Source organism: Macaca nemestrina, chromosome 9 (assembly GCF_043159975.1).
Source record: "Macaca nemestrina isolate mMacNem1 chromosome 9, mMacNem.hap1, whole genome shotgun sequence".
Taxonomy (NCBI): domain Eukaryota; kingdom Metazoa; phylum Chordata; class Mammalia; order Primates; family Cercopithecidae; genus Macaca; species Macaca nemestrina.
In genome coordinates this window covers 15,269,226-15,293,939 of record NC_092133.1, presented here as the reverse complement: position 1 = coordinate 15,293,939, position 24,714 = coordinate 15,269,226, and the positions used below count along the sequence as shown (strand labels likewise).

Sequence of the window (24,714 nt, the reverse complement as noted above, 5' to 3'; positions counted from 1 at the left end):
ATGTATACCAACACGTCCTTTTGTGGGACACAAGTCATCAAATTGAGTTCCATTAAATTTACTTGTTGCTGTCTGGTAGGAGGTTTCAAGGCCCTCATGAACAACAAGGAATCATCCTTTAGCCTGAATTTACATGGAGATTAAGAATGCAAATGTGTTCCTTCAAAGCAACTCCGTTTTTACCCCCACATAGGTAGTCAGCGACACAATATCTTGTAGTTATGAGTGGTTAATTGAAGAATAATCCACTAACACAGGAATCAGTACTAAATCAGTCCCTTTAAGGGATCATGGGTCCTTGATCAAATGTTGTTACCTGCCTAAAACAAAAATTCATTTATTCTCTCAACAAATGCTTTCTCCTTGCCTAATAGTTGTCACATAATGATGCTGGGTACTAGTCACAGAGAAGTTGTGACAACCTGGCTCAAGAGAGCAGGCAAAGTTCACAGGTCTGCTGGTTCCTACATCCACATTTCACAAATCATCAGAACAGAGATGTGAGTGTGTGAGTGACTGTGTGACTGAGTGAGAGTGAGAGAGAGAGAGAGAGAGAGAGTGTGTGTGTGTGTGTGTATGCATCCTCATAACAGTGCTGGAAACTACAAGAGACTGACCAGGGCTTTGGGAAATTTCTGAACGATAGAAGGGATCAAATCTGTGGAAAAGTACACTAAGAGTCAGGCAGAAACTACAGCTCAAAAAAAAAGAGCAGGAAATGCCTCTGAGAGAGAAGCCATTTTGGGACAGTTCCAAGTGCAGAGGCAAAGGATGGAGGAAGGCAGGCAGGTTCCCTGTGGAAATTGTCAGAGTGGTTAAAAATTTAACCCAGCAATTATATCTGTCTGAAAGAAATATTTACATTTGTGCAGTCTATGTATGAAAGAGGGTGAGCCTTGCTGCATGGCGCATAATAGTGAAAACAACCTGATCGTCCCTCTATCAGTGTGTGAGTTACTATGAAATTATGTAGATCACCATGTATCAATATGAAAAGATCTCCAAGTCCTGATGTTAAAGGAAAAAAGCAATTTGTAGAAAACACACAGTGAAGGGAAAGAAAGAGAGAGAGAGAATAGATAGATAGATAGATAGATAGATAGATAGATAGATAGATAGATTAATATAAATGATACATAGATGGATGAATGGATGGAAGGATGGGTAGAGTATATTTACACATGCTTGTGAATGGAAAACTACAGGTCTGGAAGGAGACTTGCCAAATAGTTATTAAAGACTTTACCTTTTAGACATTGAATGAGGGTGTAGTCGGGTGAGGGGGACATTCACTTTTTATTATCATGTTTATGTAATGCCTGAAATTGTATGAGGCCATATTAACATAATACATATGATTATAGGTATATAAAGTGCAAAAAAAGAAAAAAACAGACATACTGCCCCTTCCCAAGAAGCTTACATAGGAGATAAAGGCAGGTAGGGAAAAATTATTGGCAATTCAGTGAAACAGGTGCACTGATAGAGTAACGTCAAGGTGGCTTAGCTCCTCAAAAAGGTGCATGAGCCAATCTAGATCACAAATGGCTCCCCTGAAGCAGTGACGGCTAAGCTGAACTCTGAAGTTCCCACGGGGAAGTGGGGACGAGAAGCAGGGGGCCAGTCAGCAAAGCTGAGGTGCTCAGTTCTAAGTGCGTATCACAGATGAACCTGGACAGGGATCAGGAGGGATCGACAGGTGGTGAAGGTCCTTGTAAGCTGTCTTGAGTCATCTCACCTCCCTCCTGAGCCTCTCACTGGGGGACATGGTGTGTCGGAGCCCCAGACGTGAGGGTGAGAACTATGCCGGGGAAGCAGCGCCTTCATCTCCAGTGAGCTCTTCTCACTGTCTCCCTTCTCCAACAAGACACTGGCAGCTCGGAGACACACAGAATTGCATGGGAGTGACTGAGACAGCCTCTCTGGAGGTTGGGTCACCAGTTGGAATTCTTCTCTCTCAGTTGGGCCTGTGGGCCACCCCCGTGACATCTTCATTCTTTCTTTCCCCCTGACCCAAGCTGCTCTCTGCTGGTGGTCGAGATGATTCAGGTAAGGTTGACAGATCAGGCACCTCTTTCTTCATCCCTTTTCTCTGCCTTCTACTAAGATCAGCCAACTACTAATAAACTCCTGCCCAGAAAATTTTGCTTCCTGAAACCTTTCAGAAAACTTACAAGTAGACCATTCACTCCTTCAAGAAGCATGGGCTTGAGGTCAAGTGCACGGACTTTCCATGATACCAAGAGGGTTTGGGGGTGGGGGAGTTACACAGTAAAGGCAGGAGAGGAGAGCTGCTTTTTCCTGAAGTAGCAGCTCATACATTCCCCCACAGCACTGGCACTGCAGCTTTCCAGAAAGTCTCATGCTTGGCCTTTCCTGAGTCCAAGCTGGCATCGGAGAAGACAGGAATGGCTCTCTCCGCTTGGCATAGCCCCGTGTAACCTCCAGTGAGTATGTGCTTGAGGGACAGCCGCCACACCAGCACTGGATCGGCTTCCTAGGGCTGCAGCAGCAAAATGCCACAAACCAGATGGCTTAAACTGACAAAAACTTACACTCTCACAGTTCTGGAGTCTAGAAGTCTGAAATGAAGGGGCCAGCAGGGCCGTGCCCCCTCTAAAGGCCATAGGGAAGAATTCTTCCTTCAGTCTTCTGGCTCCGGTTGCCTGAAGACCTTCCTTGGCTTGTGACCGCATCACTTCAATCTCTGTCTTTACTTCGCTTTCCTTCTGTGTCTGTGTCTTCTCTTTTTCTGTCTTCTGCAAGAACACTTGTCATGAGATTTAGGGTCCACCCATGTAATCCAAGGTGATCTCATCTTAATATCTTTACCTTAATGATATCTGCAGAGATCCTTTTTCCAAACAAGTTCACATTCACAGGTTCCTGGGGTCAGGATGTGGACCCATCTTTTGGGGGGACGTAATTCAACACTCCATAGGTGCCTAGTAATCTTGTAATTCTTGAGGCCTTTGCTCTCATTTTCTTCACCAGGTTCAAAGTCGGTTTTAGCCCTCACACTTGATTTAACATCTATCTAGGATGCTATTTTGCATAAAAGGAGAACAGCAGATAAAATGGTGTGGTTTAGAGATGAGATTCAGTACCCTCATTAGTTAGATGCAAAAATAAGCCAGAAAAATCTACTTACTTGCCCGAAGTCACAGTTTAGACACAGAGCCGAGACTCAAATTCAGGAGACCTTTCTGCCACCCCATGCTTTGGAGGTATAAGGTTCTAAGTACTTATGTTTGACCTTGGTTTCAGGTTGGGTATTAGGCACACAACAGTTATTTTGAGGATAAAATATTAAAAATAAATAGTACTTTCATCTTGCAACTTCTTATCCTATAGTAGGGCCTTGAAAATTCCACTCCCGTTGGGCAGAGCAGAACTAGGATCACTCAGACTGCTGAATACTTTCTTGCTTATTTCTCACCTTATCCCAGTAAAGGAATCTGTCTTTTAATTTCGGAAAGTTTTGGTGTACTAAACTGTGCTTTGATCCAATTAGAGAGAAAACTACCCCAAATGCTATGAAAACAAAACATTTTAGTTCATGAACTTGAAGAAGTGTTATCAAGGCCTTTAGCTTAGTCTGGTAAACCAAGGAGTAGGATAGCACACTTCAAAGACTGGGCAGTATTTTTCTTGGGACCTGAATTAGGAAAGAATGGGGCTGGGGAGGAGTGGGGTGGGTGGGGGCGGGTGTCCTTTGGACTCGCTTACAAGGCTTGGCTTGATAGGAGCACTGGATGCCTGTGAATATCAGTTATGTAATGCATACCCCAAGCAGTTGTAAAGTCATTCAGACAATGGTCAAATTTGGGAAGTTTCCAACTCATGAATACTGCAGATAGCCCATTTTCTTCACCTTCAGTTGAATCTGATACTTTTGAATAGGCTGTGAGGTGTTCGGGACTTTATCTGAGCCAGAGCCGCTAAGCTGAAAGGAGACGTGAATGGATGAGGGAGTCATTCAAAAAACGCTTTCATTTGGTTTCAGAAACACTTTCTTTGTTTTGATGTGCTCAGAACATCATCTATTTGAAGTCTGGCTCCACTAGAGTTTTTATCTCCAAAGCAAGAAAAATATGGTAATTTTAAATAAATAAGCCACCACAACAAAATGTATTTGGGGGGAAAAAAAACTGTTTCCAGCAGATTTGTGCATTTTGAACATGGGTAATGCCTGTACAAAAGTCTAAATGAGTGACTCTAAGCTATAGTCTGTCTTTCTCTTTGTTCTTTAAGAAAATATTCACATCTCTCCAACTAAATTAACATATATTATCACAAATGTGTCATTCTCAAATTTCCTGAGCTTGGCTTATCACTCACTGTTCTTTTTTTTTGCTCATGACTGTCTTTCTGAAAACAAAACAACATTATTCACACCAATAAGTGTAACAGGCACAATGGGAGAAAGTGCTGGAAGCGACTTCTTTGTACTTATCGGGGTGACCTCTCACTCTTGGCTTTTCCTTTCTTCGCCTCTCTGGAGTCACGTCTCTGAGAAGGAACTGTGTTCCATTAATGTCCCCACACCCATTTGTCTTCTACACGCCCTTTGTGCTCCGGGAGAATTCAGCATCCAGGCAAAATCTAACTCCTGACTTTATCCTGCAGTTGACAACAGTATATCTTGTTTAAAGAGAAATACTCGATTCCTTTCATTGTCTTAATTCATAGGTGGTTTAAATGGCTAGAGAAAAAGCCTAAGCCTCCTGATGCTTGAATAAAAAATAAAATGAACCATTTACTTAATGCCCCATTTGAAGCCAGAGGCCCTGTAAAGAGTTTGGCCAGACCGTTTGTAAGATTGGAGATTGTATTTGCATACATTCCCACACCTGGGAGTGAATCTGTGTAATAGACACTTGGATATATACCAGTGAGAAATACAAGTTGGGAGTTTCTACCAGGGAGGAGATCTCAGCCTACGCTAAATTCTGATTCAGGTCAGGAAAAGAGAGTTCCCTAGAAAAATTCCTTTTATATCCAAATTTAAGATTCAGAACCAAAACAGTAGAGAAAGAGAATTCAGAGTTTTCTGTCTAATGCCAATGGGATACTAAGAGTATTACTTTCAGATTCACCATTTAAAGCAGCTTACCACCAAAAATATCTTCTGGTTAAATGGAGACTGAATCCCCTACCAGGATATTAGAAATGATGCAGAAACAGGTTATAGTTTTCTGACTTTATTAAGATAGATTTCTTTGTGTAACCTGAGAGGTAAATACCATTGACATAGGTTGCTAAATGCTTGTGGATTAGGATAATGACATGAAATAGCTTGAGCTCTGCTATTTTTGCAACACACAAATTTAGGTATAAAGCATATTACTTATCTTTGCCTGATGTTTATATTTCTCACAAACTTTTCAGTCAATCTAATTTTTTAAATCAAAATATAACCACAGCCCTAGAGATTGTTCAGGTTAAACATATATTTTAACCATGACCATCATAGGAACACTAGTGACCAAAAATCTATTTTACCAATGACTCCCAGAAATCTAAGCTTTCAGAATTTTCAGAACCACCAGAATAGAAATCGACTTTGGTGGATACCAGATTTTTATTTTTGTTTTTGTTTTAACAAACCCCACCTCTTTCTCCAGCATCTTATCAATACACGCAGGCCATTTATGATTTTTCCTACATATTCATTCCTTTCTCCGAGAAATTTAAGACTTTATTACCAATTTTGGCGGATGTTCTGACTTTTATGTTGGACAGGACTTAAGAGACCCTGAGCCTAATGGGGCCCCTGTTTCTGTTGCTTCAAGACAGTGAAGGACCTGAAGGCTGAACTGAACTGGGGTGTGTGTGTGTGTGTGTGTGTGTGTGTGTGTGTGTGTGTGTGTCTGTGTACGTGTGTGTGTCAGGGGTGGGGGCAGTTGCTCTGTCTTTTCCTTAAATTGTCTTATAAGTCACCTCTAATGAGCAGAAGTTGTATGCAAACTCCCTAAGGAGAGGGCAGGCAAATTATTTCTTAATTCTGCTCAGCCACCACAGATCAACATTTATTCCTCTCGCTCAAAAATTACAAAGTTGGTTCATGCCTGGATGCTTAAGCCTGTGGGGACTCGAGAACTCTAAACCCTACTGGGCCTTGACAGGCAGAATGTCTGTAAAATTACTCTGAAAACATTAAATCTTCATGGCTGGGAGATTAAGACTCTCTTCCTCAGTGTAGGTATTTTTTAGTACAGAGTGTTAAAATCGACTTGCCTTTGTTAAAGCTTCCATGTTCCTACGGTTTCCACCTAAGCCACTAAGGAGACATAGGGATGTATTTTTAGTGCTAGAACACAGTAAAGACCATGCCCATATCAGGGGCACACACAGAGCTTTCTTTTTTTAATAGATTTTTGGTGTAAGCCTTTTTCTGAAATAAGGCTTTGGGGAAAACAAAAAGAAAGAAAAACAGCTACCTACTCTGATTAGGCTCACAAAGAGACTACAGTACTCCACATTATCTTAAGAAAAACAAAAGCCCGAAAGCACAGCCCACAGCCTTTCCATCAAGTAGCAGACATTAAAGTACATTAGCTCTATCATTTGTATGTCTATAAATATCAATAAAGTATGTGATTTGGCTTCACTTTCACACAAAGAAGGAGGACTATCCTTTTCAGGAAATTTCGCAGAGACACTCACCAACAAAAGTTCAGTAACTTAATCTTTGGAAAGCCCAATCATGCTGAGTTCAAAATTGCAGGTTTTAAACTAATGTACCTGATAAGTGCTGATGGTAGAACTAAAGCGAGCCATTATTAGGTAATCCAATATTCCCAGTCCCGGTTATCTGTAACAGAGAAGAGTCTCCCTAAAACAGCAGTAATGTGTTCACATCTACATTCATCTCTGAAGTCAAAAAGAGGCATTCTTCATGGGCTTTATCTGTTTCCAAATGTCTGCCTCCACAAGGAGTGATTTCGCACTGCTGAGGCAACGATGCAGATGACTCCAATATCTTTGTCCAATGGGTGCTCTTTCTTACGGATCCCCAGGACACTGTCCTACAGGCTGGACTTTCACAGCTGTCTGACTTTTATGTTGAACAGGACTTGGAGACCCTGAGCCAAATGGGGCCTCTGCTTCTGTTGCTTCTAAGGGGTGGGGGCAGTTGGTTAGGGTTTTTTTCTCTTCTATGTGTCATACTGCTTCCAACTTTTCTCCAGCACAAGTTTTCTCCTGTAAGGTGTCATGATGCCTATGGAGAGGGTTTTGTAGAGCATCCCTCATGCAGATTTATTCGCACAGGGCCACTTATCACTGCTATTGGTTTGAAACATCTATCTTGTTTCTCCTGAGTGGCAGACCCTATTCCCAGAGCTGAAATAAACATGGTCCTCAAACTATTCATTATTCAGTAACACGTGAAGAGATAAGGTGAAAAAAGTTAAAACTTATTCAAGGTGCCGCATTTGTCCTGCCTCTCTCCTATGGCAACATGAACAGCAACTCTGTCATTACATTTGTGTGTTGCACAGTTTTACATGTTCTAATTTGGAATTAAATTTATTTTTAAAGATTTTTTTAAACCAGAATCTAAGTCTGAATTAAGATAATCCCAAGAAGATCTAGAGTGTAGGATGGCAGGTGGACAACTTAGAACGGGGCTACCACTTCTTTTCTCCACAGTCTCGACTGGTTCTTGCCTGGAAACACACATCTCCATAAACAAGTGTATTGACATATGTGAATTTGCATGTCCAACAAAATTAAGTTAATAAGTACGATCATTGGGAAATGCATGCAAGGGTAGGGGAGTGACAGAAGCCTGCTGAGTAGAACATTGTGTTCTTTCACTTGTCTCCCACCCTGGACTAGTTCACAGGAGACATCTTGGGATGGAAGAGAAGGATCAAAACAAGGACCCTCCCTCAAAAATAGGCACTCTGATAATTTTGTTATGAGTCACTTATGATCCTACAATCTCTTTTCAGAAGTTGTGTGTGTGAAGCAGGAATTCTCTAAGAATCAGTAAGTTTTTCTATTTCATAATGACCATCTGAAGAAGGCACTTGGCTTTCCATTAAAAGTTTGGCAAGCTCCAGAGTGAAAAAAAGTAGACAGCAATCTCCCATTTACTCAGAATGGTTTAAGAACATTCAACTATTTCATATTATTAAGAGTTATCATCCATATCAAATACAGATTACCAATTTTTAAATAACCTTATCAAGCTAAACTACATTAAATTCTAAAACTATATTGAATAAACTTCACCTAAAGTCAGGAATTTGCACGACTGCCAAGTCAATGCTGAGGCCATCGGTTAACATCCTTTAATCCTATGGCTGTAGAAAATGTATGAGATTGAGCTGAGCACATGTTGAATTTATTAGGATACACCTGGGGAACTGGCATTTTAAACAAGCCTGAGACTTCAGCTTCTTATTGTCAACTGTTTCTTGCTAATAAAAGTAAAGCACAGAATGTGAAAAACTTCAATTAAGGTACTGGAGATGTAGCCGTGTGGAGGTTATGAGCTCAAATGGACACCATAAGTAACATAAGTTCTATCTAGAGCTGAGATCCTCCAATATGCATGTACAACAGAACAATGGAGCCTTTGTTGAAACGGGGTGTCGGCTGCACCTCAGGGATTCTGATTTAGTAGATTTGGTCTAAAAATTTACATTTGTAGTAGGTTTCCCAGGTGATGCTGATGTTGTTGGTTTGGGAACCATATTCTGAGAACTGTGACTCTAGAGTCAAATGAAAGTTTGTTTATTCATTTGATTGCTTATTTCCCAGTTAATTTGATTAGGTCAATGCAAACTCAAATAAGTCTGTCCATAAAATTCCCTTTTCTGCCCTCGGAATTATAGGTTAGCCAGACTGATTTAAAAAAAAAAAAAAACCTAACAGATTTTTATTTTTCTTTTGTACCACCGTGATAAGGAGTCATAAAAATGTCACTCTATAACCACAAAGAGCATTTAAGCATTTCAATACGTCCATGCAGTAGTTAAGCTAGATAGACTTGGATTCATAGACAGCTATGTCCTTTCCAGCTATATGACCTTGGGCAAGCCATTTAGTAGCTCTAAACCTCAATCTTTATTAAATAGGACTAAAAATTTAAACCCCAATGGATTGTTGGGGAGATTATAAAGTCCCTATGTAATACACCTAGCATAGTTAGAGAATAATATTATCTACTTGTTTCAAAAGACTCAATCCAGTAACATTCTAATAACTGTAGAGAACTATAGTAACTCAGATAAGTATGGATAACTCAGAGATGAATAACTCAGAGAGTTATAGATTACTTAGAGAAACCACGGAGTGTTCCGTAAAGATGCACCTCCACAATATATAATATGACAACATTCCATAAAACACCAATCAGTTAGAATATAGGAAGTGACTTAATTTTCTGATTAGCAGAAGTTTTTTGTTTGTTTGCTTGTTTGTTTCTTCGTTTTTGAGACAGAGTCTCGCTCTGTCGCCCAGGCTGGAGTGCAGTGGCGTGATCTCGGCTCACTGCAAGCTCCACCTCCCGGGTTCACACCATTCTCCTGCCTCAGCCTCCCAAGCAGCTGGGACTACAGGTGCCCGCCACCACGCCCGGCTAACTTTTTGTATTTTTTTTTTTTTAGTAGAGACGGGGTTTCACCGTGTTAGCCAGGATGGTCTTGATCTCCTGACTTCGTGATCCGCCTGTCTCGGCCTCCCAAAGTGCTGGGATTACATAGCAGAAGTTTTAAGAAACTTCTTCTTGCTTCAACCTTGGCTGAAATTTCTTTTAACTCCCCTGTCTTGTGACATAATATGTATATCCAGGTAGTCTCTCATTGCTGAATTAGGGTCACTCATTGCTTCAGAGTCATCACTGTAGACCAAATTGTCATTGTAGTCATAGAAAGTAATGGAAAGCATATTGAATAAGTTGTAATTTTAAAATACAATTTATTTTTAAAATATATGTAACTCCCATTATAAATTAGATTTTTTGTGTGTGTGGTGCTTTCCTCACCACGAACAATCTAGAGCACAGAAAAAATTCTAGTAAATGAGTGATTTAGCTAGTTAGGGCTCAGCAAATTGATAATACAGTGAGATTTCATAGGGCACTGGAAGACTACAAAAGATACAGTTCAACTGGGACATGTGAGTTTTCAAACAACATGTGGTTCTGCTGACTGGGCAGGAAATGGTGTTTTGGGGACCTCTTCCTCCAAATTCATCAACTCAGTATGTTTCATTGCCTGATACCTTCCGATGCACCTCTCTACGCTACACTTCAGATTCCATGGATCCCTCCATAGTTGGCATTATTTGGTCCCATTATGTACAATCCAACTGTCAAGGCAAGAAGCCCCAGCTCATTCCCCATCTGCACTCCAGAGGTTCCCAAATGAAGAAGGTTTGCCTTAAAAGAAGAGTTTTACCACAGGGGCCTTACTGGCATTTGGGGCCACACCATTCTTGGTTGCAGGAGCTGTCCTGTGAATCAAAGGAAGTTTAGCCACAACCCTGGGTTTTACCCTCAAGATATCAGTAACACTCCCCTTCCCAAATTAAGATAATAAAAAATGTCTCCAGACATTGCCAAGTGTCCCATGAGGGGCAAAATTGACCTCACTTCCCCCAGTTATGAACCACTGCCCTAAAGACCAGTCCTCAATTAGAAGACTGAGGGGACATTTTCTCCCTGCCAGTCCCTCTGATGTTAATCATGTGGAAATGACCAAAGACAACTCTGGGAATCTGCCCATTTCTTTCCTCCTACTAATTATTTTTATTAGGCCAGCAAAGCAGAGAGATTTCTTCATTCCAACAGAGTCTTATGGAACAGACAGTTTATGTCCGATAAAAGCACATTCATGGATTTCAGAGCCTCGGGATATATGTATATTTTTGACGACAGATATCTAAAGGGTTTGCATTTCTACCAAGTACAGTCTAGGCAAGCCTGACCTTACTGGTTCCTTGAATCTCTTGATTAACTTAAAGTCAGCAAGAATGCTTACCAAAAACCTAGATGTGAAACATCTTCATAAAATGCTTCTTATGCTGATAATTATGAAATAATTCTTTTGGGTGGCACACTCAAAGTGACTCAAGGTCCCTATGCTGATTATGAATTTTCATTGCAATTTAGTGGCATAAGAAGTTGAGCTGGCTATGACTACCTTGAAAATTCTTCCTTCCTGTGTGTGGGTATGTGTGTTTTAAAATGAAATTCTCAATACAGGTTTTTGAAAATGATTTTCATCTTATTCCTCTAAGTATAATACAAAAAAGAATATGGCATATTTTATGTTTCAGGTACTATGTAGCATATCAAAGGAAGAGAGGGACTGCTACTGTCAGGCTTATTCCCCATCCTTGTGGGCAGATAACACCAACACCCGTGAAAGAAGGAGAGGAATGTACTGCTCTGGAACAGAACAGTGCACACTCTGCATGATGCAGAGTACAAGGTATTCAGAGAATGGGGTTCTGTGAAGGTTGGGGTCTTCAGGAAAGGCTTCACAAAGGTTGTCAACCTGAAGCGACGTACATGGCCACAAGGTGCTGCTTTCCCCTGCAGAAAACCCAGACTTGGAGGTAGAGAAGTGGTAGAGCAGCTGGACAGAATTCAACTCATTTATGATCGTGACCAAGAGGGTATTTATAAACAGCCAAATAAGACAGAATAGTAAGGATGTTAAAATATGTCATGTTCTGGTTAAGTATTATTTCCTTGTAATAATAAGATCAGAAAGGAATCCAGGGACTAAAATATTGACGTAAGTCAGAAATAACCTGAAGTTTGAGTTATTTATTTTGGTACTACCACTGCTGTAAGGTAGTAAGAAATGCTAAATGAACAAGGAGCATCTCCTATTCATTTGGTAAGTCACATATCTTATCTATTCGGTTTGGTGGTAGGATCTAGATTCACTCTATATTAACAGAACATCAACTGAGTAACTACTACCTAATGCACCAGGCATGGGACTGTGGCACCTATTATTATTCCAGGAGCTGGAGACACAGAGGCAAACTGAACAGACAAGGCCTCTGTTCTCAGGACCTGCCTTTTCTACTGTGGGAAGACTGACAATTAAACCAATAAACAATCAGAAGGCGATTGTGTCCACTGGAGAAAATGAAGCAGTGTAATGTGACAAAATAGGGGTCTGCAAACTATGGCCTACAGACAAAGTCAGCCCACTGCCTGTTTTTATATGGCCCATAAGCTAAGAATGGCTTTTATATTTGAACCCCAACAAGTGGAATGTGTCTTCTCATTCATAGACCTACATTACAAAAAATTATGCTTATTTGTCCTATTTTGAGTATCCTTTTTTTTTTTTTTTAATTGTGCTCATTTGTTTTCTCTGTTGTCATTTAAGTACTTACATGATATCGTCAATTTTGCCTCTTGGCCTACTGTGTGTCCCTTTACATGAAACTGTTGCCAACTGCTATGTTAGAGACCCACAACTCTGGTAGAAAAGGACCCAAGGCTAGAGCTGCGAAGGAAGACCTTTTTGAGCAGGTGACATCAAGGCTGAGATGTGAATGGCTACAGGGCATCCTGGGTTCTCATCTACTTCTGCCAGGGCTACGTAACATCTGGGTCTCTCTTTTCTTATTTGTAAAATATCTCAGTTGAACTATATCATCTGCCTTCCCTAAACCACTATAGTTCTGTTTCTCTGTTGACTGAACATGGCGCATCCTTCATCATTATTCATCTTTCATTACTCATCTATGTCGATTTCATGAGTATGAAGAAGAAACAGATCAGCAGAAGAGACGTTTCCAATTATCCACTTTTGCACACCTCATACGGTTTGGCAAGATTCACAGAAGTCCCATAAATGAGAGTTCTACAATTAACCTCCAATACCTTGATGAAGTATGTGGAAGTTTGTCAGAGCACAAGGCCAGATGCCTTACAATTTTCCAAACATTACTAAAAAAACAGCCCACGCTCACTCTGAATTATTGTGGTCTTTCAAAGTCTATACAAAGTAATATGCAAGGAGACAAAGCTATTTTACCAGGCAGACAGATATTCCAAATTACTGGTTCTTAACAAGCATGGTAATACATCAGTCAAAAGCAATAAATTTAAACTTAATGAAATCTCAATTTGCCTACAGTGCATTTCACTTTGACATTTTCTATATTGCCACGGTGCTTTGATAAAGTTTTTTAAAATGCAAAGAAAGTGTCTGTAAGGCTAAAGACCAGACTTGGTACCATTGTGGCCAAGGCAACATTACAGTACTTAAGTTTCATCACTCTATGCCCCGTGGCAGGCAGAGCCCCGGCGCTAACACAGGTTCAGTTTTCATTATCATCATATGATTATGCATTTTACTGCATTTAACTGATAATACAACTACCAGCTCACCTTAAAAGAATTAGCTTGGAGGTTTCATTGCTTTCCAAATGGAATTCATTTGACAAACAAATGACAATTAGCCTAGTCTCCCTGTTCTGCGTCAGGATGCTTTTTGATTGAACCTAGACCAATTTACAATTTTTAAATGAGTTTAGACATTTACATTTAAAATGTCTAGAGGAAATTAGCCCTGGGACATCCAACAGCCAAAATGCTTTTTGAAGTTGATTATTATTTGATCTAGTACCCTCTACCTGTACATTTTGTTCTGACTTCAAAGTTTGGGAATGTAAATGCCACCTCACCTCAAAGCACAGGGAGAAACTTAAAAGCGGTTTTGCTCATTATGTTATGCAAAGGAGCCCATATTTTAATATTCGTTTAATATGGTTAGTTAGCTTTAATGACACCAGTGTGACAGTGTCATAGTTTTGGAATCTGAAAGCGCTGATTGAAGTTTCCGGCCGCTGCCTCTATTTTTCTGCACAGAAAGGGATCTTGCCCTTTGAAGGACAGATCAGCTCCTGGCTGCATCCATTCTGGTGAGGGCTAAACGTGATAACTTTCAGATGAAGAGTTCACCTGCCTAGGTGAAGAAAGCACAAATCATGATATCAGGGGCAACAGAGACACTTGACTGTCAGATTCCAATTCTGTGTGTTTTCTAAGTGCAAGCCCTTTGCCCACCACTGCTGAGAAAGCTGCTAGTAATTCCATTATAAACATGCAGTGCTGATAACCCAGCCACAGAACCTGGTATTGCCCTGAAATTAAGCCCACTGATTTCTAGCAGAGAGCATATTTTATTTATGTATTATTGTTTTTATTGCTACATTATTGTCAAAATGAGAAAACAACAGCCTTTTTCTCATTCCATGTTGTACAACTGCAAAAATTAAATATGGTGAGGGGAAAGCTTGCAAAATGTTCTATTGTACCCATCACCCTGTTCTGAAGGCCTGGTAATCAGTGTTATCCACAATATATTCAAAGGAACGCTCTAGAAGAAAGGGCATGTGACGTAGTGCTGAGGAGTCGGCAAGTCCCTATCTGCATGGAGTTATCATGGCTTTCACAGGTCATCCCTGAGAGCTCACCAGAATATTTTGAATTTCTAGTTTTGTCTCACACTATAGGACACACACCACATGTTTTCAAAATAACTTTGAGTTCAAAAGAGTTCCCTCATGATAACACTGTATAACCCCAGCACAGAATTAATGGTTTTGAAGACTGTTTTCTGTGAAGGTAGCAGAGGCTGACTTCAGTAATCCTGGCCCTCCTCAGTGCTCACAGCAGAGTCATGAGGCAAGACTGCCTGGAGAGAGAGACGTCACAGATTAAGAATGACAGCGGAGGGCGCCATGTTTGGTCTCCTTGGGAGAATTGGTCTGAATCCCCTGATCTCACCACCATTATTGTGAAATTAGTGATTAAAAAACAATAACAACAAACAAAATTCTTTTTCATCCATTGTACTGCTGAAGAGATTAGACGTCCTCTAAGGTCGCTTCATATCTAAACTGTGTGAATTCACATCAGCATCCTTTCACCCTGCCGCACTCCAACCTCATTTTCCTTAATGAAAATGGAATCCAGGTCCCGCCAAAGTGTCCTTGGAGTCAACTCTGTTTTGATTCTACATGTAACAGGCAAGCACCACATTTTCTCACACACAGACTGTCCCAAGTAGAGACACGCCAAGTCTTTCTATCAAAGGCTTCTCATCGTCTATTTTTCCTCCAGTAGAAACAGCACTCTCTCTTCCTGTGCTAACAGCCTGGCGGCAACCATCTTGCACAACATCCTCAGCCCGTGGCTTTGAAGTCTCCAGAGTTGCCTAAGAGCCCAGGCTGCACAGCTGGAAACCTGGAGGTTTTGCTACCTCGTCCGCCCTCTGCTGGATGGACCGACGTCTGCTTACGAAGTGGCCCACAAACAGCCGAAAGGTTTCCCCTTAAGGTGGGTGGGTTTTTCACTAAGCTACGGGAAATCATTTTGGGATTTTACAAAATAAATTTTTCTTTTTTTTTTCAGAGATTTTTAGAAATACACTTTCTTCTCTCCAGATATACAGGCATACCAATTTATTCTGCCTATGTGTTTGGAAAAAAACAGAATTTGTCAGTGAAAACCGTGAAAGATTCTAACATCTCTCTCTGATAATCAAATGCTGTATGTGCCGCTGCCCTGGCACTAATGACCTGGCAACAAGGAAATAAAATAACACTAAATCGGAATAATTATTCTAATATTCTCACAACACGAAGAAGCAGAATATGATGAGGGTTAAGACCGTGAAAACAGACTGCCTGGGTATAAATACTTCTCTGACTGTTATTAACTCTGAGGCCTTGCACAAGTTAAATAACCTCTCCAAGCTTGAGCTTCCTCTTCTGTAATATGAAGTTATAATACTATTTGTCTCCTGTGGTTGTTATAGTTTTTATATATATATATACACACACTCGGAGTTTTATATATATATATAAAACTACATATAGTAAACATATGTAACGGTATATATATGGGTTAACTATATATAAAACTGTATATACAGTTAACAAACCTGTATTTATATAGTTAACATATATAACTGTATTTATATATTAACATATATGAAACTATATATGTATAGGTTAACTATATGTGTTGTATATATAACAGACACATATATAGTTAATATATATTATATAGATTGCTATGATTAACCCTATATATGTTATATATATACTATATATATATTATAAACCATTTGTCTCCCGAGGTTGTTACAGTTAACCCATGTAAGACAAATAGTATTATAAATTCTGATTCTTGAGTAAAGGGGCTAGCTTTGCAGGAATTTTTGATATCTTCTTTGTAGGACCTCATAAAAGAAGGCTAATAGTTGAAACAGATTTTATGTAGTAGACACACATTCACCTACTCAACAAATATTTAATGTGCACCCACCCTGTGTCTACAGATCAGAGGCTGAGTAGAGAAGATGCAGATGTAAACGAGACAGACATGGTCTCTACAATGTGGAGCTTACATACTGATGGGGAAAACAGACAGTAAACAAGCAATTAAAGGTGAAGAATGTCTAAAATGACCATCATAGAATGCAAAACCTCACCTGGAGTTCCCACTTTCTAATTTTACAAAAGATTCCGTTGTACGGAGAGATCTCTGTGTTGGAAAATGTCATAATCTAAAAGAATGCTAGAAGAGCTATAAAGTCCTCATTATCCAGGGTCCGGAGACTTTGTATTTAGGAAAATCCACAAATAGAAAGGATATATTTGCCCACAAAAAATAACGTAGGAGTTGTAGTGCCAATTCAGTAATACACAGAGCAAAACATTACATCCTTATGCTCAAAGTTTCATCTGTATGAAATAGAAATGTGTTTTCTATTTCATACAGTGCTCGATAAAGCTCCACGCCACAGTGGTGCAGAATATTCTTGAAGGGTTCTCAGAATTAAAGTGGGTTGGCAGGTACTAACTCAAACACTCTTAAGGGTTGCTGAAGAGCAACTGGGGATATTGCAGATCTGCCAGAAGATATTTTTTCTCTGCTAAAAAGTGGAGCATCTGTAGGTATAAGATACAGGTATACACAGTGTATACTGTATATAATGAATCTCCTCTCTTATCCAATTTCCCAAATAGCTGAAGTGATATAAGAGGGAAATAACTGCATCTAGTTCATCAGGCTACGATAAATCATATCTTTATGAAACTTCAAGTTAAATTATTATTAGAATCTACTGTATACTGGATTGCATCTTTCTTTAATGAATTTCCACGGGAGAAAACAACCTGAGGTCAATTCACAGGTCACAGAACAAGCCCATGATGATGGCCTGTTCTTCATCACCGTATGTGAAACTATTTTTAGTAACCTACCTTCTTCTCCTTTTTATTGCAAATTGATAACTTATACTTGTATAGATTTATGGGATGCAAAATTATGTTATGATTTATGAATACAATGTGGAATTAAATCAAGCTAGTTCACATACCCATCACCTCAAATACTTAACACTTTTTGTGGTGAGGACTTTTGAAATATACTCTTTTAGCAATTTTAAAATGTACAATACTCTATTATTAACTATATTCACCACACTGTGCAATAGAACTAAAAAAAAAAACTATATTCCTCCTATCTGAGATTTTGTAGCCTTCAACCATTATCTCCCCTTTCCTCTCACTCTCCAGCCTCTGTAACCACCATTCTACTCTCTGCTTCTACGAATTCAATTGTTTTCAATTTTACCTATAAATGAGAACATGAAGTATCTGTCTTCCAGTGCCTGGCTTATTCCAGTTAGCATATGGCTCTCCAAATGCTGTTGCAAATGTCAGAATTCCCTTCTTTTTTTAAGGTTGAATAGTATTCCATTGTGTATACACACCACATGCTCTTTATTCATTCATCTGCAGTGGACACAGGTTGATTTTATAACTTGGCTATTGTGACTAGTGCTGCAGTGACCATGGGAGTACAGACACTTCTTTGACAAGCTGACTTCAAATCTTTTGGGAAAATACCCAGAACTGAGATTACTGGATCATAGGGTAATTCTATTTTTAGCGGTTTTTTTTAGGAACCTCCATAAGTTTTTCAAAATTGCTGTACTAAAACTCTTGTTGCTTTTTCCCACTCCCTTAATCTTTTTTCTCAGTAACTAATCATGCTCAAGTCAAAGCTATAAACATATAGTCAAGTAGAGATGAGACACGTGAGAATGTTATTGCTTAAATATTTAAATCAGTGGATTAAATGATCCAGATGAATATATTTATTTTTATACAAAAGTTATATATACATGTATATTCACGTGTGTGTGTGTGTATATATATACATATATATATGTAAACACACATCTGTAGATGCACATTCATGAGCACACACATACACATACTTATCCCACAGAAAGCAAACTACCCATGTACCAAGTGGACCCACAGTGATTGGCTCAAAATTATTATCTTTGTTATAAACGTAGTAAAATAAGCAAACTCCACTTAAGAAACAAGCTCCAGTTCTTCACATTTACAAGTCACAGTCTGAGGGATCTTAGAGTCTAAGATCTCACAATTAAGGGGTGCTGATCCCCAAGGTAACTTGACATTTGCAGAAAAATATTGAATCTTTTTTGCAATGTATTAATATTTTGATTACATTCACTAGTCTCTAATGATTCTTTGTAGTTAGATTGTTTGCTGGTTGGTACCCTTCCCTGGAAACCAGTAGGTTTCTTCATCCACATGCATAAATTACATTTGGTGATGTTGTAGCAGAGATTAGTAGAGCTTTGGTTTGGTAAAACTAATTCTTAAGCATAGATAAAGAGCCATTCCATTCACATGGGAAAGATCTGCAATGAAAGTCACCATTCATGGGTCCGGAGCCATCTCCTCTCAGTGTGGCCACAGGTTCCCATTCTCAAGGCGGAGTGAAAGTGAGACCAAGGATCTCTCACTTGACAAACGCTTTTTCATGTGAAATACATGAACTCCTTTTCCCCCTAGACTAAGTTGTGTCAGATCATTGTCTCTTCCGCAGTACAGGAAGAGGAGCTAATCTATAAAACAATGAGACTTCACTCTGGATGCCAAAATCTGCAATTACATTGTAAAGAGGGGCTTCATGAATAATTCCTGGGGTATGATCTGACATTAATCTGGAAGTTAATACAGAGCTGGGGCATTGCCAGCATAAAGCTGACTGATTTCTTTATAACAGCGCACTTTCGAGGTGAGGACACAGCCTTTTCTCTGAGTTACACTCTCGATCCAAGCTGAGCACTCAGCTATCATCTTTACGTCTTCTGTTTCCTCCTCTGAGTTGGATGTCTGGGTATTGGCAACACAGCACCATCTTAGAAAAAAAGGCACTTCAATTAGGCAAGACAGCGCCAAGACTTCAGCTATTTCTCACATATTAGTTAGTTTTAAATGGCCTTGTAAGAAAATCCCCCAGTGTGGCAGAACTGTATATGTGACAGTGTTCCTGGCCAAGCCTTCGACCAAGGCCCCAGTTTGCTCTCAGAACTGGTCCCTTACTAAGGCCTAGGGAAAGTCATCTCAGAAAATCTCCTCTAGGAGTTATTGATGGGTCAATGTTGGTACCTCCTCTTGAAGTAAATCAGAATCACGATTGATCTTTTCTGTTGATCTTTTCTTAGTTAACATGTTTCATTGATTCAAAAGCATATTTATAGGGTACATATGTTCAGCATCGTAACAGAAATTTTGACATTATTAAGAGGGAAAAAAAAAAAAAACCTAACCAATCAACAACTTTTTTCTGCCCTGGGGATCTTCCTATCCAGCTTAAGAAAAGTGAGTAGAACAGATAATAATGTTTAGAGAAAGAAGCGGTGAGTGGAATAGAACACTGGGAGAAAGCATTTTGCAGAGAAGGGATGAGTTTGGGTTGAGCTTTGGTGGCTGGTAAGAGTTTGGGTTGATGAAGAGAACTTTTGTGATTTTTTAAGATAATAACCAAGCAAACGAGTGGGCACGACACTGATTTTCCTGATTTTAAAATATTTGACAACAGGTATGGCACAGATATTAACCAATCAGAGGGCTGCAACCTGCCATTAACAACCAATGCACCGTAACAGTGCAGAACGCTGAAATAGCAGCCTGGCTTGGGATTGTTCAGTATTTTCTTGTTCTGTTTGTTGGCATGCCTATTGTCTGTCTCCCTCCCCTAGAATATAAATGTACCTGCAGCACACGAAGAACTGCCCGAGTATGACTGTTTCTCCATATTTGTTCAGCGGCTGAATGTTTACCAAACTGTACACAAAAATCTCAGATTGGCCTGACGAGAGCAGAAAATTCATCTTAGGGGGTTGAAAATGAAAGTAGACAGATAGGATGGGCAAAACAATGGCAATCTTTAAATGTCGAGATTAGAATTTTGAACAATTTTCTGTGACTAGTGGAGAATCAATGGAGATATACAAAAATACAGGAACAACAATCAGATTGTCAGCCTCATACCTAAAATCATTGCTGTGTCCCTAACCCTGATGAACTGTTACTCAGTGCCAGATTTCTGGCATTAGTACTTTGTGTTTTACATGCATCACCTCATTATGCCCTTGTAACAACTCTACGAAGTGCATCCTATTATTATCTTCTTTTTACAAATGGGCAAAGTGAAGCTTAAAGATCTCCTGTAACCTGTTCAAGGTCACATAATTACCAACCACCACACTATATGCACACACACACACACACACACGCGCACACACACTGATTGAAATGGTTTTCCTAGAAAAATTACATAACATTTCAAAATTAGCCATAATTTCAGCATGATACCACTCTTACAATTTCTTCATACTGTCTTTTGGGCTATTACTCACCTTTTATATAGTTGTACTACAAACTATTATACAATTTTGTGATATGCTCTTTTTTACTTAATGTTATCATGTAAAACTTCTCTTGTCACATAATATTTATAATTATAATTTGTAATTGTTGTTGTTTAGTTCCTTTTTTCTAGTTAAAATATTTTTTGCTATTACAAATGATGTTTCAGTGAACATGTTCCTCTACATATCATATTTACTTTCTAATTATTTCTTTTGAATTAATTCCCAATAGTGATTAGACTGTGTCACAGAGTAGGAACATTACATAGGTCCTGAATTGTATTGCCAAATTGTTTTCCAAAAGTGTTATACTAACTTCTACTACTTCCAATAATTACTATTTGCTTATTTTACTAAAAATCTCATGATCATCAACTATTACCTAATAAAAATAAATGCTAATAAAACTTTCACCTAATAAAAATAAATGCTACTTTTGACACATGCATGTGAATGTTCATTACAACACTGTTCACAACAGCAAGGACATGGAATCAGCCTAAATGCCCATCAATGACAGATTGGATAAAGAAAATGTGGTTCACATAAACCATGGAATACTATGCAGCCATAAAAACGGATGAGATCATGTCTTCTGCAGGATCATGGATGGAACTGGGGTCTATTATCCTTAACAAATTAACACAGGAACAGAAAACCAGATACTGCATGTTCTCTCTTGTAAGTGGGAGCTAAATGATATGATCTTATGAACACAAAGAGGGAAACAACAGACACTAGGGTCTCCTTGAGAGTGGAGGGTGGGAGGAGGGAGAGGAGCAGAAAAGATAACTATTGGGCACTGGGCTTAATACTTGAGTGATGAAATACTCTGTACAACAAAACTCCATGTTACATGTTTACCTTTGTAACAAACCTTCACATGTACCCCTGAACCTAAAAGTTAGAATAAATAAATTAAATAAGTGGTACTTTTCATTTGCATTTTTGTTACTAGCTAATTTAAATATTTTTTAAACAAATGTATCTCTTCAAACTTAAATTGTCTGGGCAAATCTTTGGTCTATTTATTCATTGGAGTCTTAATATTATTCTTACAAGGTCGATTAAGATCTTTATACGCTATAAATATACAGCACTACATAAATAGCACTAGAAAAAGTACTACAGTTTGTCTTTTTTATATAAATATATTTTCTGACTTGAATTTATTTTTATTTTTTATATTTTTACTGCAGAGGCATTTTAAAATTTGTTTGCAATTTATTACTTTGCAATTCCTTCAGTTGCTTCAATCTTTGGAAAGTTCTCATCCTTCCATCTACCTGATACTCTATTTTATTTTTGGCTGATTTTCATTGATTTGATCTTTTTTAGCTTAATTTTTTTCCCATATGGAGATTGGTTTTGGTACATAGAAAACAAGGAATAAATTAATTTTCCTCAATCTCAACATTTATAAAAGAATTCTTCATTTTGCTATTGCTTTTAATACTGTATTACATGTTAAATCTTTCTGTTTAATTTATGAGCTTCTATCCTGTTCCACTGACCTATTTCATTTGTTAGTATTCTAGTCTTGTAGTTTTTACTGCTGTTGTTTTATAGTATGGGTTTATATTTGATAAGACTGGCTTTTTTCTTTTCAACAACATTATTGAGAGTCACACCATTTACTTTTTCAAATGAAGTCATAAATGACTTTTGTTTTATCCAAAATAAACTTCTGAAATTTCAAGTGAGATTGCTTTGGCCTATACGTAATCTTAGGAAAAATTAGCATTGTATGCTTCCTTGATTCTAACCTTTTTAAGACCATTTATTCTAACTTACATTTTCCAATAATGATGTCTTTATGTAAGTCACTGACATCTTTTATTATGCTGTTTCTTAGGTTTTTATATTAATACTTCTGAATGTTATTGTCAACAAGACTCTTGCATAACCTCTAATTACTTTTCATTGATAAAAAAGAATGTAATTTATTTCATATGTTTCATTTGTATTTAGTTAAAATTATATATTTTGCTAGAAAATTATGGAAATTATAATGTGTATGTTCTAGCAATAATATAAAATAAATTTATATTTATATATTATAACATGCATTTATATATTTATAGCAATAAATATACATCTATTTAGCTAAACACTATATAGAGAAATATACATTTATAATATATATTTAGTTATTTCTAGAAAGAAAGGCTGTATATTAACTATTATAAAACCTAAACCTCAGTCATTATTTTAGGCATTCCTCACCTTTAACTTATTTATAGCCAAAAGTCTCTCATGTCAAATTACCTTAATTATCTGATTGTGCAAATAGCTTTTTTGAAACATATATAGGAGATTAGTTTTTAATAGTCAATGTGAATGTTAAATTACTAATCCTTTAAAAATTAACTGAGCTAAAATTATCTTGGTTATGGCCTTTGGGACTTACATCACTTATTTATCTCTATATTAGAGCCAATTCAAAATTATTCCTTGGGAATTTTATCACTTACGGTAAGATTCAAGTGCAAGTAATAGAAACTCATGAAGCCATGGCTAAAACAAGTGAGTCTCACAGATTCACAGTCATCAAGGCCCAGGCTTCTTCAAGCTGAGTCTGATGGAACAGCTTTCTGCTTCAACCTACGAAAGCCTTCATCTGCATGCTCCAAAATGGCTGTTGGAGTACCAGCCATCATCTTCCCATTCCATCTTCTCATTCTCCTTCCAAGCAGCAGGATGAAGAACAAGGTAAGAAAGGTACACTTCCCCCATTTTAATGAGACTTCCCAGAAGCTTCATGGCACATTGTCTATAACTTTGATACATGATCAAATCTAGCTGCTGTCATGGAGCCTGGAGGATGTAATTTCTTTTTTTTAACCCAGCAGCAATGTGCCCAGCTAAAACTTAGATTTTTTTTTTTTTTTTTCAATTTGAGAGAGAAGGGTGAAAATAACTCTTTGGTAGGTAACTGTCTGGGCCACAGAATCTTGACACTGACAAAATACAATTCTTTGACCTGAGGCAAGTCAAGATGGCCTTCTATTCAAACATGTATACTTTCAAAGCTTACCAATCTTTATGTCAGTCCTTCTTTGTCTTAGTCCATGTTGCATTGCTATAAAGGAATACCTGAGGCTGGGTAATTTATAAAGAAAGGAGGTGTATTTTGAGCTCACAGTTCTGCAAGCTGTACAAGAGGCATGGTGCTGGTATCTGCTTCTGGTGAGGGCCTCAAGAAGCTCACAATCATGGTGGAAGGCAAAGGGAGAGCAGGCGGTGTCACATGGGGAGAGAGGGAGCAAGAAAGAGGGATGGGGAGGAAGTGCCAGGCTCTTTTAAGCAACTAGCTCTGGTGTGAACCAATAGAGTGAAAACTCATTCATCACCAAGGGAATGGCACCAAGACATTCATGAGGGATCTGCCCCCATGACCAAAACACCTCCCACCCAGCCCAGATTTAATATTGGGAATCAAATTTCAACATAACATTTTGAGGGGACAAATATTCGAACTATAGCATTCCCCCAGAAGAGCTGATTGTTAAGCATATTTAATCAACGCCATACACTACCTGACCCTGGGTACTTTTTAGAGCTTATAATTTTAAACTCTCTCCTGCACAATGTCTGTCAATGTCGTTATTTGTATCTTAAATTGGTTCTCTTTAACAAATTTAAAAATACCCTATTCCAATTAAATTTTTTAAGTTAGAAATGAGTAACTTTTGTCAAATTTGTATTTTGTTATATTTAAGATGAATTATTCATTTTTAAAAATTTGACCTACAACTGGGAATTATTTCATCAAGTTTTTTTTTAGTAATTATACTCAGTTCTTAGTTTGAACTTTCCTTGCATTCCAGGAGTAAATTTATTGAACAATTATTTGTTTAAAGTATTGCTGAATTATTCTTACTACACTTTATTTGAAAATTTTCACATATATATTCATAAGTCTTTCCACCCATGTTTTCTGTTATCTTCG

The 24,714-nt window shown here is 38.3% G+C and overlaps 1 long non-coding RNA gene across 1 annotated transcript; it reads left to right on the top strand.

Moving 5' to 3' along the window:
* Positions 1-11,159: 11,159 nt before the first annotated feature.
* On the top strand, positions 11,160-16,419 carry LOC105467626 (uncharacterized). The gene is made up of 3 exons (XR_979044.2): positions 11,160-11,187; positions 11,296-11,450; positions 16,338-16,419. It is a non-coding gene; the product is annotated as an uncharacterized lncRNA (long non-coding RNA).
* The last annotated feature ends 8,295 nt before the right edge of the window (positions 16,420-24,714 follow it).